Genomic DNA, 13981 nt, shown 5'->3' on the forward strand with positions numbered 1-13981 from the left:
GCAGCCACCATTGTGTGGCAATGCAAATGCAAAACCTTGTAAAGCACGCCCCATGCAACTCTTCCCAAAACACCTACTAGCTAAATTCCTTGTGGATGGAAAGTAGTGGCAAGGAGTCGGAAGGAAGAGGAAAAACTCAGATTGTGTATTTAGCCCACCACCCCAGGATAGGAGGCCAAGGAAGAAAATGAAAATCTTCAAAATGAGCAAATTGGCATGCTTGGATTTTACTTGTGACTTGTATTTCAGTTTACAATTGCAGTAGGATACCTATGACCAAAATTTGTGTGGCTCCACTAAAGAGACAAGGAAGCTTACAGGCTACTGAGCAGGGCACCAAAGCAACGTGAACACAGGTGAGAAAATAAATTTTGAAAGGAAAACAATGCAGGAAAAACACACGCGGGAGAATTGCAATTAGTTTTTCATACAGGTTTAAAAATGACATGCAGCCCAGAAAAGGGGCTTAGCTGGCAAAATTGGAAATTGGTTTTAGGATCAGAAACACAGCCACATAACAGGTAGGATTCTGAGGGGAAGGAATTACTTTTAATCGGATGATGTTTGGGTTTTTTTTATAGGAAAAATGCAGATCGGAATTTAGAGAAAACACAATACATGGGCAAATTCGGTTTTTGTTGTACAATGACTGGTTCTACTGAGGCTATATTTTAATGACTAGATTATTAAAGAAGGACACTGCGTGCAAGGGGGTTAATTTCGAATTTTAACCAGCTTGCACCGCATAAATCCTGATAGGGGAATTAATTAATTGATTTAAAAAATTGAACTAAGGATTTACACAGATAACTAAAATAATTATAAAAGTAATATGCTAACAAGTATGGACTAAAATAGATTCTTCTAAGGAATGAGTAAACAGATGATACTTGAAATTTGGGATATGAGTGGTACTTTACTGTGGTTTTTATAGGATTTGAATAGGATACAAGGGTAAAAGAGCGGGATATACAGTTTTTTGGTACTGGGTGAGTTGATACTTACAATGTATGCTTGAGTTTGGGGATTTGGACAGCCAGCAAGGCCTCTTGACAGCGGGGCCAAGTATCTGGTCACTGGGCAGCTGGGCTCTCCAGAATGGGGTCAGCTGGCAAGGTATGGTCACTGGACTCTGCTAAAGGGGATCAGCGCCTTTCCTCTTTTCTCCATGGATTATTGGGTATGGCTGGATCTGGAGGGGTGGTTCTGCTTGTATCTGGATGGTCCTGTCTGGATGTAATCAGCTGCCTCTAGATCTGGTTTTGGAGTTTTTGCAATCTTCTATATCCCTTCTGTCTTCCTGTCCCATGCTTATATAGCCAGAGTGACATCAAAGAATTTTACAATCTGGGGGGAAGTTCTCTGGACTTACCCCTCTACTGGGATAGGCCAGGCTAGTGGTGTTGCCTCCTCTCTCTGGGCTGATTGGTTCAAGGGGAATGACATCACTTCATGTGTGTGCGTTTTACAACTTCCTTTGTGTCACCACAGTTACCGTTTACCAAAAATAAGTTATGAAGCACAACTTCAAATCTATACTAGTTACCACCATGAGAAACAGTTATGCATATTCCATATTTCACAAGGAATCGGACTGTCCGATCACCAACTCAGTGCGACGTAGCATTGCTTTTGGGCACAAATCTGCCATTTTTAGGAGAACCATAATATCTAAAATTCTGCAAATGGCTACACATATGCCCCCTGCTATTTCACATATTCCCACCAGGTTTTAAGTCTGTATCATTTATACTTCACCCAGAAATACATTTTTCCTGCCATTCCAGTTCCCCAGTTGACAGGCACAAGTGCTTAGTTTCTTTGGGTTTGTACATAACTCACATACATTGCTGGAATAATATCAGATTGTTGCTTATTTAGGGCGCTGAAACAAAAGTCATAACGTACATAAGCTTTTTAAAATCAAATGCGGTACATTTTTCACAGATGTAGGTGGTCCTCAACCCCCCCACAGCCAAATGTCCCTGCCATGCTTGGCTTGCACAAAGGACCTCCTGGCAGAGGAAATTGCACCTTTAGGTCAAATACATGTCTTCACTCCCTTTCTTTGTATTTGATGGCAGTCCTGCCGGCCAGTCTGGTAAACCCAGTCATTATCACACCCTCAGTCCAAAAAGAACAGAGCACATGTCCTTGAAGCATCAGTTCACTGGTAGGTGCGACGAAATGGGAGGCAAGCTTTCCTGCCAAACTGGTTTGACTGAAATTCCTGGGGCCTCAGCCAGGCTGAATGAAGTCTTGGCGGGGGTAAAAAGCATAATGTACATGGCTTTGCAGCCCCCTCGCCCCCAAGTACAATAATATTTCTTGCGCGAGCAACAGTGAAATATTGGACATTTAACTTTAAATGGCATTTTTCCTGATTTTCAGAAGAGCAAATTCACACGTGTGTTTATTTCAGTTCATTATAAGTTTCCCAATGTGGTTTCTTTAGCACACAGTTTCTTGTTAATGAACCCTCTGGATTGCTTTTACAGATGTGGTCAATTTCAGGACACAGAGAGGTATACTGCCAAGCATTTCTATGAAATTGACATAAGAAAAAGAAACACCACATTATTTCTTTCATCACTGCAGTTTGTGCGCGATGGTTTATAGCAAAAGAAACACAAGCGTGTTTAAGTGGAAATCGGAATTCTTTGTCTTTCAGGTGATTTCCCAGTACATCAGTTGTTCTGGAAATGTATTTTGCCTCACTTCTTGATACTCAGTAGAAATAAAACATGCCAGAGTGGGTTTTCCTGAAGAGCACAACTTTGTGATATTTTAAAATAAAATCAAGAGCAAATTGCCGAGCCGTCTTGGATGTCAAGTGTGCAGCTTTAGTATTCAGAAAACAACACAGCAAATATAATGCAGTCCTGCATGTAGGTCATTTTCTTGTGCTTTGATTTGACGCAAAAACAAATTTAGCCCTTCTCTGGGGTGGCAGTGTTCAAAGCTCGCCACACATGTGCCACGGAAAGAAAGCACAGCCATTTTTGGGTGAAATATGGAAATGGGATTTCTGTCGTGGGCCTTAAATGTACTCCACTTGTCGCTGACATACCGGACAGAAATGAGGGAGATGCTGTACAGTATCTGGCATGAGGTGTGTGATTTACTGCATACCCTGTCAGATCTGAGGCCACCATGTATTAGACAGAGGTCATTAGACCAAGACCCCCACGCTGCATGACCTTGAGGCCATGGGCTACATAAAACTGACAGAGATGGGGCACCTTTGGGCATGGGAAATTGAGCTACAGGGTGGAGATTGGAGTGGATGGAATGGAGGGAATGCATGCAAGGACCTCACTTGGAATGAGGATACTAATCAGGAATGTGCTACCTATAAATATGTTGTGCTGACTTTCATTGTGTACCTTTCTGGATGCTGCTCAGAGCTGAACCGATTAATTTAAATCTGAGTGCAGAAATCGAACATTGAGGGAAGAGGAGAAAAACTGTGATAGATGGACGATGTTTACTCTTGCGAATATGTAACCTTTGTTCCTCTTTTATTACAGATGACTTCTATGTTATTATACTGAAATTGTCTAACTGGTGCGCCTAACATACTGATTTGCTTTTTGTGAAAAACAATAACCGGAAGCAAAATAAACATGGTTTATATTTGTAATTTTATTTATATGAAGAACAGAGATATCACTTTTGATCAGAAAAGACTTTCTTACGACTTATTTATTTTGTTGGTGGGTCCTGCTTCCATGACAACAAAGGGAAATTAGTTGTAGGATATGCTGTCTTTTTCCACCTAACTCTAGTAGAAAGTGCCCAATTACCAAAGCTGTTCTTTGCCAAGATTCCAGAATTGGTAACTCTAACCCAAGCATGCATATTAACTGAGCAACAAAGTGCTACAAAGTATACTGATTTGAGATTAGCCTTTGGTAAATGCGTGATTTTGGACAGTTGTGGAAGCAAAAAGGCTTTCTTACATCATCAGGTTATTCAGTTAAAAAGAAAATGTGTCGTGGGATTGCTGGACGCTATTGTGCTGCCCAAACCGGCAGCGATATTGAAGTCGGTTACCCACCAACCCCTATCAGACTATATTCTGGAAGAAAACATTTTTGCAGACATTGATGCTCAACAGAAAGCTGGTTTCTGGTTATCTGGCTAAATTTGTACTACAACAAGTACACACTTCGCCTCATTACAAGAAGTAGCTGTTGTGCAAGATACAGTCCCAGAATTGGGAAGATGATCCCTGTCTCAAATGGGATGTTTCCTACACTCTGATAACCTTTTTCAGGCTAAAAATGGTTTCTAATTCACACCAAAGTTATGGTTGTCCTATTTGTCACTTATTTACCACACACTCGACCATGTGAGAAAGGGGGATATGAATACCACCATCAATCAATATTGGTACGCAACAGAATTGTTCTCAATAGCTACAGGATACTGCAGACAGTGTGTCATTTGCCAGTAAAACAACATAGGAAAGACTTTAAAAGCAACTCCAAGCACATTCTTGACCTGAGAGGCTCTTTATTAATGTACAGTTATATTTTATTACAGAAATGTAATGAATTTCAATATGTCTCGGTTTTCGTGAACACTTTCTCCAGGTGTGTTGAACCATGCACATGGTAAAGGCTGATACTGGGATAGTGGCCACAGTTCTAATTAGTGATTTTGTGCCCCGGTTTGGAGTGCCAGTATGTATAAACAGTGATAGAGGCACTCATTATTTTAGACCAGATTGTTAAGGAGTTATTCACAGTGTTACACATACAACAGAGGTCCCACTTTCCACAACACCCTCTGTCAGCAGAGGCAGTGTAGAGACAGGACTATAATATAAAGACTACATTGGCCATAATGTGTGCTGAAGCAGGTCTTAAGTGGACAGGTGCTGCTTCAACCTTGGTCATTTTCAGTTGTAATCATGCAACAGGCTTCAGCGATGGGCACTGTACAGCGCCTATGGTGTTTGTCATTGGGCCTTATGAACAAACTGCCTTTCTCAGCTGTTACTCCAGACAAGGATCTCGTGGTGCCCCCATTTTGTACAAATCACATCTCAGCACCTGGAAGCGATCGCGGCCATTATAGGAGCACCACAATGGTCTTCCTGTGCTCAACAATAAGGTATGTGCCATTGGTCTATTGCCTGCTGTTTTTTTTTGTGTACCGAACTGTCTTGCCTGTATAGCAACTTGCATCCTGGTTTTTGCCTTGGACGTTGATTGTCTATTTGTGTACAGAACTGTTTGGCCTGCATAATAACATGCATTGTGATTTGCCTTTGGACTATACAACTATGTGAAGAACATGTACCGATTTCCTGGCTTGCTTGATGACATGTATACTCTATTGTGGGCCTAACACTTGTCTTCCTCTTTTTTTTTCTCCAATCTGGGGAAATTACTCCCTTCCCCAGGCTCCTTGGCTTTTCCCTGTGGATGTAGCACCACCAGGAGAATATTCAGGGGCAATTACTCCCTTCCCCTGATGATCCTTGTTTCACTGTTTTCTTTCTTTCTTAAGAGTTCATGGACATGTATGATCCTTGACTCAGGTTTTTACAGTATAGTCCACTTGGTCTCCTTGCTTACCAAGTACAGCCATGAGGAAGATGACTTGTATCTTTCTCCTTGTTTGGGTACGGGTCCCAGACCTGTATTTCTCTGTACTTGTAATTTGGCAAACTTGGTTCACTCTCCTGCCAAGTAGTGCAACAAAGAAGATGTCTTGAACTTCTCTCTTTATTTGAGTGCTGGTCCCAGACCCGTATTTCTTTGCTCTGATGATTTGGCAGACTTGGTTCACTCTCCTGCCAAATACTGCCACAAGGAAGATGCCTTGCCTCAGTGTAACTGTTAGGGTCCCAGACCCTTCTTCTCTGTTTGTTGGGGTTTTCCCTAACCCCATTATTTGTCTTGCATGCCACCTTAGCACCTTTCTGCCCCTCCGGTGAGCCTGTAGCCGACTGCCCGCTGCTAGGGCCTGTGGGAGCTGCCTCTGTCTGCCTGGTGACTGTCCCTGTGCAACCTCTGTCTTTTCCGTACCGGCCGTTCCTTGCTTTGGGACTCAGTACCTTGCCAGGGATTCCTGGGGAGGGACTCCGCCTCTGTGCTTCACCGGGCTCTCGTCGGCACCGCCTGTGGTCATCTGGCATCTCCTGTTCTTGGGCTGCTTAGCTTCCCTTCTTCTGAGCAGTTGACATGTATTCGCTCCTGCGAAGCCCTCCAGGAATTCTTGCGATTCCCCGCCTGCGTCCTCCATTCCACGTCGGTTCCCGGACAGGATTCGAATCTCCCACGCTAGAGATTCCTTGAACCTGATGCCTCCTTTGGCTGGATTCAACAAAAGGTCTTGTTCCTTGTCAACCTTTATACTATGTTGGGGCGTGGCTTGGAAGCCATGTGAAAAGACGTGCCTGTACGGGAGCTCCCGCTGATCCGTACATAATCCGACTGATACCGCGCAAGGACCGCTGTGATTTGGCGAAGATTGGGAAGACTGTGTACATGAAGTCCGGCTGCACGCGAGGACACTTTTTTACACGAGTTCGTAGTGCGCACGTGTACTTAAGAGCCGAATGAAGCACTGGTGGCGAGACCTCGACGGATGACAAAATGGCCGCCGCCACTTGACGAGGGGACAAAGGAGCGGTAGATTGGGACCACAGCAAACGTGCGCCCTCTCAGCGGTACGAAGGGGGCAGCGCGACCCTGCCCATCTGGGGGGAGCGCCGGACAACAGCGGTGCCTGAGACTGTTGGCCGAGCTGGGACTCTCAACTGAGTCGTGGTGTATGGGCACAGTGCCTCCCTGGTCTGGACCGGAGCGCGGCCAGAAGGACGCTCCTGGCTGGAGATATGTTGAACAAGCCTCTGAGGGCGAAGAATAAACAGCCCACGCTCGACGAATACGCCAAGACGTCGCCCGGCCTGGAAGGTGCCAGGAGCAAGGATAAGGCTCAGACCAAGGAGATGGCCGCCGGTGGTGCGAACCAGGAGGTCCTCGCTGCGATCGCGGACCTGAAGGCGACGTGGGAGACCAAGCTCCAACTTGCTGTGGCCGAATTGAAAACTGCGTTGGAACTACAGGTTGGGGCGGTGCAGGAGGACGTGAACCTCCTGAGGCAGGATGTACGAGCCCTGGCTGAGCGCACGGAAACTCTGGAAAAGGAGATGGGCCCTACTGTGGCGGACTGCACTGCACATAAGCGCGATATCCATGCCCTGGAGCAGCGGGTGGGCAACTTGGAAAGTAGGGCTGAAGAGGCGGAAGGACGTGCCCGGAGAAATAACGTTCGCATCGTGGGCCTGCCGGAGGGGGCTGAAGGCCAGAATCCCACGGAGTTTATTGAGAACTTGCTGCTGCAGGAGATCACAGGGGGAGCCCTGTCGCAGGGGTTTGCGGTGGAGAGGGCGCACAGGGCCTTGATCAGAAGACCACCGCCGGGGAACCCACCTAGGCCTGTGATCGCCAAGATCCTCAATTATCGGGATCGGGAAAGGATCCTGGAGCACTTTCGTAAGGGGGGCACCATACAGCGAGGAGAGGCGACCATTACTGCTTACCCCGATTACACCTTGCAAGTGCAGCGCAGTCGCATGAACTTCGGGGCGGTCAAGAGGCGATTGCGGGCAGCAGGGTACAAGTATATGTTGCTTTACCCGGCCAGATTGAAGGTATTCTTCAAGATTAAGATGCTGTTCTTTGACACTCCGGAGGAGGCTATGGAATGGCTCGATGCACAAAACTGTCCTCAGGAGCCAGATGAGCGGACGGCGGATGGAACGGGAAGAGATAAGTGATGCTGCGGGCCAGGTTGGGCTATGAATATTGGGACTGGAATATAGTCGGTGTGACTTTGTTATGGTAGTGTATGCGTTAGGACTTTGAAACATGGTCCGTGTGCGCGGATACGGAAGTGCGGGAGGGGAGCCTCCGGGGGCTGTTCTTTGCACCCCAGTTTGAGTTTAGTTTAGTCACTGTGTGTGGGGTGACACCCTGTCAGGTTCTCTACTTGGGTTCAAGAGAGTACCGAACACAGGGATGCCTGAGATCCAGGGATGGAGCTGGGCAGTTGGTTGGGTTAAGCTGGTGGGGTGGGTCAGTTTTTATATGAGCCTGGGAGAGAAACTGGGAATGGGGGCCTTTGAGGTAGGGGGGAGGCGAGTGGACCTGGGAGAGAGATTTGGGTTGCACCACATGTCCCGTTTAAGCTACTTGGGGAGGTTGTGGAGTCTGATGGGAGGCTGGTCATGGTAAGGGGGCTTGTGGAAAATAAAGTAGTGTGTATTATAAATACTTATGCTCCCAACCGTGACACGGCGACATACTTTAGGACACTGATCACTAGACTGGGTGAAGGGATGGGGGGTCCGGTGATTTGGGGAGGGGACTTTAATTGTGTACTAAACCCCAAGGAGGACAGGTCGGATGACAGGGTGGACAGGCCCAGCCCGGCGGCTAGGGTACTGCAGGCGCTGCTGGTAGGCCTTGGCCTGGCAGACGTGTGGAGGACGAGACACCCTGGCGTGAGGCAATATTCGCACTACTCGGCCCCGCACCAGTTACACACAAGGCTGGATTACTTTTTCGCCACTCCGGACGTTGTCGCGGAGTGTGACCAGATAGACTACAGGGCGAGAGTCCTTTCGGACCACTCGCCCCTGGTCATGCGTTGGCAGCTTTGTCCCCCACGTGCGCGAATTCCAACATGGCGCCTTAGGGCGGAAGCGCTCAGGGATCCAGTCTTCAGAGAGGAAGTGAGGGAGGAGATAGTTGCTTACTTTGAGGTGAACACAGGCAGCGTCAAGTCGGCTGGTACTTTGTGGGAGGCCTTTAAGGTTGTAATGAGGGGGGTTGCCATTGCGAAATCCAAGGGATTAATGGGAGGAGTCCTGGCAGATCTGCGTAGAGCCGAGATTGAGCTGGAGAAAGAGCTGGGGGAGGGGGGACGGACACGGAGGAGGTCATTAATCTGCAGCAGAGGTGCGCAGAACATTGGGACAGGCTCTGTAATCTGAATTACAGGAAGTACATTGAGAGGTTGCATGCCAGGGGAGACAAGACGGGCAGGCTTCTTGCTTGGCTGTATAAGAGCGAGACCCCAAGATCCCCGATCCGATCAGTTATCACTGAAAAGGGAGTGGAGGAGGACACCCAGGAAGGGGTGAATGGAGCATTCGCGGAATATTATCAAGCATTATATGAGGATCGAGAGGGGGGAAGCCGGGAGGAGATAGAGGTAGTACTTGAAGACATAGGCCTGCCCAAGATAAGTGACGAAGAGCGAGAGGAGATGGATGCTCCGATCACTCTGGAGGAGCTGCAGGAGATTGTGCGGCAGCTACCCACTTGCAAGGCCCCAGGAGCGGATGGGTTCCCCAGTGAATTTTATAAAGCGTATGGAGAGGAGGTGCACCCGCCCATGCTGGAGATGTTTAATGAAGCGTTCGAGGTGGGGCGGCTGCCGGAATCACTCAGGGAGGCGATTATAGTACCGCTCCCCAAACCCAATAAACCGGGACATGATTGTGGCTCCTACCGGCCCCTGTCGATGCTGAATCAGGACAGCAAGATCCTAACAGCTGTCATGGCGGCCAGAATGCGGAGGGTAATAGGCAAGCTGATTCATCCTGACCAGACGGGCTATGTCCCGAACAGGAATATTACTCACAATCACAGACGCCTTCACAGGGTGGTGGAATGGGTGGGCAGTGAGGACAGCGAAATGGCGATAGTGGCGTTGGACGCGGTTAAAGCGTTCGACTCTGTTCGATGGCCATGGCTGCTGGCGGCTTTGGGGCGGTTTGGACTGGGACCAGGCTACATGAGGTGGGCCGAGCTATTATATAGTGCGCCTCTGGCTAGGGTCCGTACGGGCGCAGTGGTGTCAGATAGATGGCAGTTAGGCAGAGGCACCAGGCAAGGGTGTCCTTGGTCCCCAATGTTGTACATACTGGCCCTCGAACCCTTAGCGATCTACCTCCGGCAGCAGTATGACCCGGTGGGCATAGAGGTGGGAGTGGAGTGCCATCTTATATCCCTGTATGCAGACGATATGCTGTTATACCTGAAACATCCGGAAGAGAATTTGCAGTATATCTTGGAGGTATTGGAGAGGTACGCCTGGTTGTCCGGCATAGCGGTCAACCCTCAGAAATCCGTACTATTCCCGCTAGGCAGTTATGTGGGGATACCGGTGGAGAGGTTGCCAGTGCTGCGGATCCCGTGGGTGACGAGCTCCTTCCGGTACCTGGGCATTGACGTGTATCACACGACCGAGGAAGAACACAGGCATAATACTGAGCTAGCTGTGGTAAAGATTGAGAGGTGCATGAGGTTCTGGGAAAGATTGCCTTTAGCGATGATGGGTCGTGGAGCTATGCTTAAAATGGTGGTGCTGCCCAGGCTCCTGCATTACTTTAATAACATCCCGTATATGATACCTAAGAAGTTTTTCGCTAAGTTACATAGCGTGTGTAGGAATTTCCTGTGGCACGGCACGCGCAACAGGGTCGCATTATGGAAATTGCAGAACTCTTACGAGAAAGGTGGCGTGAAGCTGCCGAACTTTGAGGCCTATTATATTGCGGCGCAACTGCAATACGTGGCCAGGTGGCTCACAGATGAAGAAACCTCCGAACATAGGCTGCTAGGGAGAGACTGTTCCCCCTTCTATCTGCGGGAGGTGATCTGGGTGACTGGTTTATGGATGAGGGAGTGTCCTAAGATGCTAGCCCTTGGCGGGAACATATGGCGGCGTGCCTGTCGGATGATGGGTGACCCCTTGCCATGTATGCCACAGTTACCTCTGGTCACCCTGGCAAAGGAGGACGGGCAGCTGAGAGCTATTATCCGGACATATTGGGAGTCAGTGGGGTTGGTCACTATGGGCGACATCTGGCAGGATGGGACCCTGATGGAGTTCGATGAACTGGAGGCAGGGTCGGGGCTACAAATGGGTCAGTATGTAACATATCATAGGGTGGTCCGGGAGGTCCGGAGCAAGTGGCCCGAAACTACTTTGGCTGATGAACCGGATGCCACGCTGGAAATAATGTATGACGCATCAGAGGGTGGGCACGAGGTCTCTAGGTTGTACGAGATGTTGATGACAAAGGTTGGGAAGGATTTGGGGCACCTGAGACTGGAGTGGGAAGCAGAGATGGGGGCCCCGCTGTCGGATGGGATGTGGGAGCGCGCCCTGGGGTACCACAAAAAGGTATCGAGGAACGCCAGGTTCAAGCAGATACAGCTCTATATTACGCACAGGGCATATATGACCCCCCTTAGAATTTCCAAATTTCTGGATAGTGGGCGCCAGGCGTGCCCCAAGTGTAACGAAGAGAATGCGGACATGATACATATGTTCTGGGCGTGCCCAGTGATTGCAACCTACTGGGGTGAAGTGGCGCGGAGGCTGGCAGGGAGGGGTATCACACTTAAGGTGGATTCGGCTTGGACTTGTCTGCTGGGAGGGTATCCCAGGGTGCGTAAGCTTCGACATGTTGAGAAACTTAAAGATCTGGCCTATGTGCTTGCCAAACGTAGGATAGCCATGGGGTGGAAGAAATGTCATAAGCCGCGAGTGGAGGTCTGGTGGCGAGATCTCCAAAAATGGGCGGATGCCGAAACGACAGTGTGGCAAGATGGCAGTATGGCATGGGAAGAGGAAGAAATAGGCTCTCTCACGGCATGGAAGTTACTGTTAGCTGAGCTGTTTGGTGCGGGATTGGCCTCGGCTGGACTTGAGAGCGATGAGGCCCCACCGCACGGAACGGACACTGATGGCGGACACTCTACAGGCTCATAGGGGGGAGGGATGGGGATTGCAGTGCCTTATTTTTTGTTTGCTTGGTTTTGTTGTTTGATGTGTTTTATTTATGTTTCGTTGTAATGTTGTTTGGTTGAGATAAAATAAAAATATATTTTTTTTTTAAAAAAAAACCTTTATACTATGTTGCAAGTGTATCCAGTCATTTTTTCGAAGCGCAAAGTTTTGAATGTAAATCGTGAGAATACATCTTTTTGAAAGCCATTCTTTCGAAAAGACATTCTTCCAAAATAAATTTGAATATGGTATCTAAATGAAGGTAAGTATTAGTGCAGGGCTGGGGCCAGGGTTAGGGTTAGGGTTGGGGTTTGGGTTAGATTAAGGGTTACATCGGGGGTTTATTTAGGGTTAGAGTTAGGGTTGGGGTAGGGTTTGGGGTTAGGGTTGGGGCTAGGGTTAGTTTAAGTGTTAAAATAGGGTTGGGGTTGGGGTTTGGGTTAGTTTAAGGGCTACATTGGGGTTAGAGTTAGGGTTGGGGTAGGGTTTGGGGTTAGGGTTGGGGCTAGGGTTAGTTTAAGTGTTAAAATAGGGTTGGGGTTGAGGCTTGGGTTAGTTTAGGGGTTATATCTGGGTTAGGGTTGGGGCTAGGGTTAGTTTAACTGTTATAATAGGGTCAGGGTTGGGGTTTGGGTTAGTTTAAGGGCTACATTGGGGTTAGGGTTAGGGTTGGGGCCAGGGCTAGGGTTTAGAGTTAGGGTTGGGGCTTGGGTTAGGGTTGGGGGATGGGAGGGATGGCGTGGGGTTTGGGGGGAACCTCCCCCAATATACATAAAAACTTTAAAACGTAACAAGGGGCTGGCCAGTGCTGAAATTTCAGCACTGGACGGCTCCATGTAACGTTTTAAAGTTACAAAAAAAAGCACTGAAATGCTACTTTTAACATGTAAAAGTGCATTTCTATTGAAACCAGTCCATGTCTATTGTCGACGGATTGGTTTCAATAGAAATGCACTTTTGCATGTTAAATATAGCTTGTCAAAGATTTTGTTTTCAAAACTTTTGTTTCGAGGCTTTAGTGATTCGAAACTTTTGTTTCGAAACAATCACTATACACCTGTTGGAGGCATACTCTTGGTGAAAGGGTTAAGTCCTTCTGTTTCCTGGGTGTGATCTTTATTGTTCGGCGGGGCCAACTTATCTCAGTCCCAGGTCTAGTATGTTCTTTTTTGTCCCAGTACTTCCCAGATACACAAGGGCCCTCATTACAAGTCTGCCGCATACCAGTAGACTCGCCTTAACTTTACCGGCGCACTATATCCCGGTGTTACTGGGATATTATGGGTGCCAGCAATGGCGGTAAGTTCCCATTCCATGGAATCAGGACTCCATCGAATAGGAACTACTGAATCACTGGCCCCGTTGCCAGTGATTCAGTGATTACTCTGCCGGAGGGGGCCTGAACTCCTGGCAGGTCATGCCTGCTGGTAGTTCACTGCTCTTACTGGCAGCCTCGGAGTGAGCCGGTCTGGAAAAATGAGGGCCGGAGTGTTGGGTCTTACAACAGTAAATGTTTCTAAAACGTACTGAGCTCTCAGAAGAGGAGAAAGGAAGGTCGCGATATGTGGTTGTTGTGTGGTGCCCCGGGCCAAACCCTAGATGGTCATCCCTGTTCTCAGAGGAGGAGTCTCTCCCCAGGAGATCCTGCCACTGTTCGCCACCCCAGGGGGGACTGTTGGGTAGCAGCCTCACCACCTGGTCTCCCCTTGGGGAGAGGTGATGACATCTAAGGATTCGTCACACCTGTAACACTTCCTTTTTGTACTCCACTTGTTTCCTGGGCATCGTTCTCTGAGGTCCATTTGTTGCTAACACTACTCCGGTGCAAGACACTTTCTGTAACTGTGAGGACGTTCGAATAGTTATACTATGCGTTGGATCCTGAACTCACTTCCCACTAGTCTCAGTCCTCGTGCTGCCCACGTAGGCCCACTGAAAACTGTATTTCCTTTGTCCTTGTGCTCGTTCAGGCGGTTATTATATCCTCTTGAACATCTCACAGCATTGAGACTACTGCTCCTGGTCCAGATCTCTCCATCATCCTCGGACCCAGGTATCGTAGGTGGTCTAATTGGAGGGATATTAGGGAGCTGAGGGGACGCTGTTTTTTTCCTTCTAGAAGACTTACAGCTTTATTTTGTCCAACTTACCCGGA

Source organism: Ambystoma mexicanum, chromosome 4p (assembly GCF_040938575.1).
Source record: "Ambystoma mexicanum isolate Mex_15411 chromosome 4p, UKY_AmexF1_1, whole genome shotgun sequence".
NCBI classification, from domain to species: Eukaryota; Metazoa; Chordata; class Amphibia; order Caudata; family Ambystomatidae; genus Ambystoma; species Ambystoma mexicanum.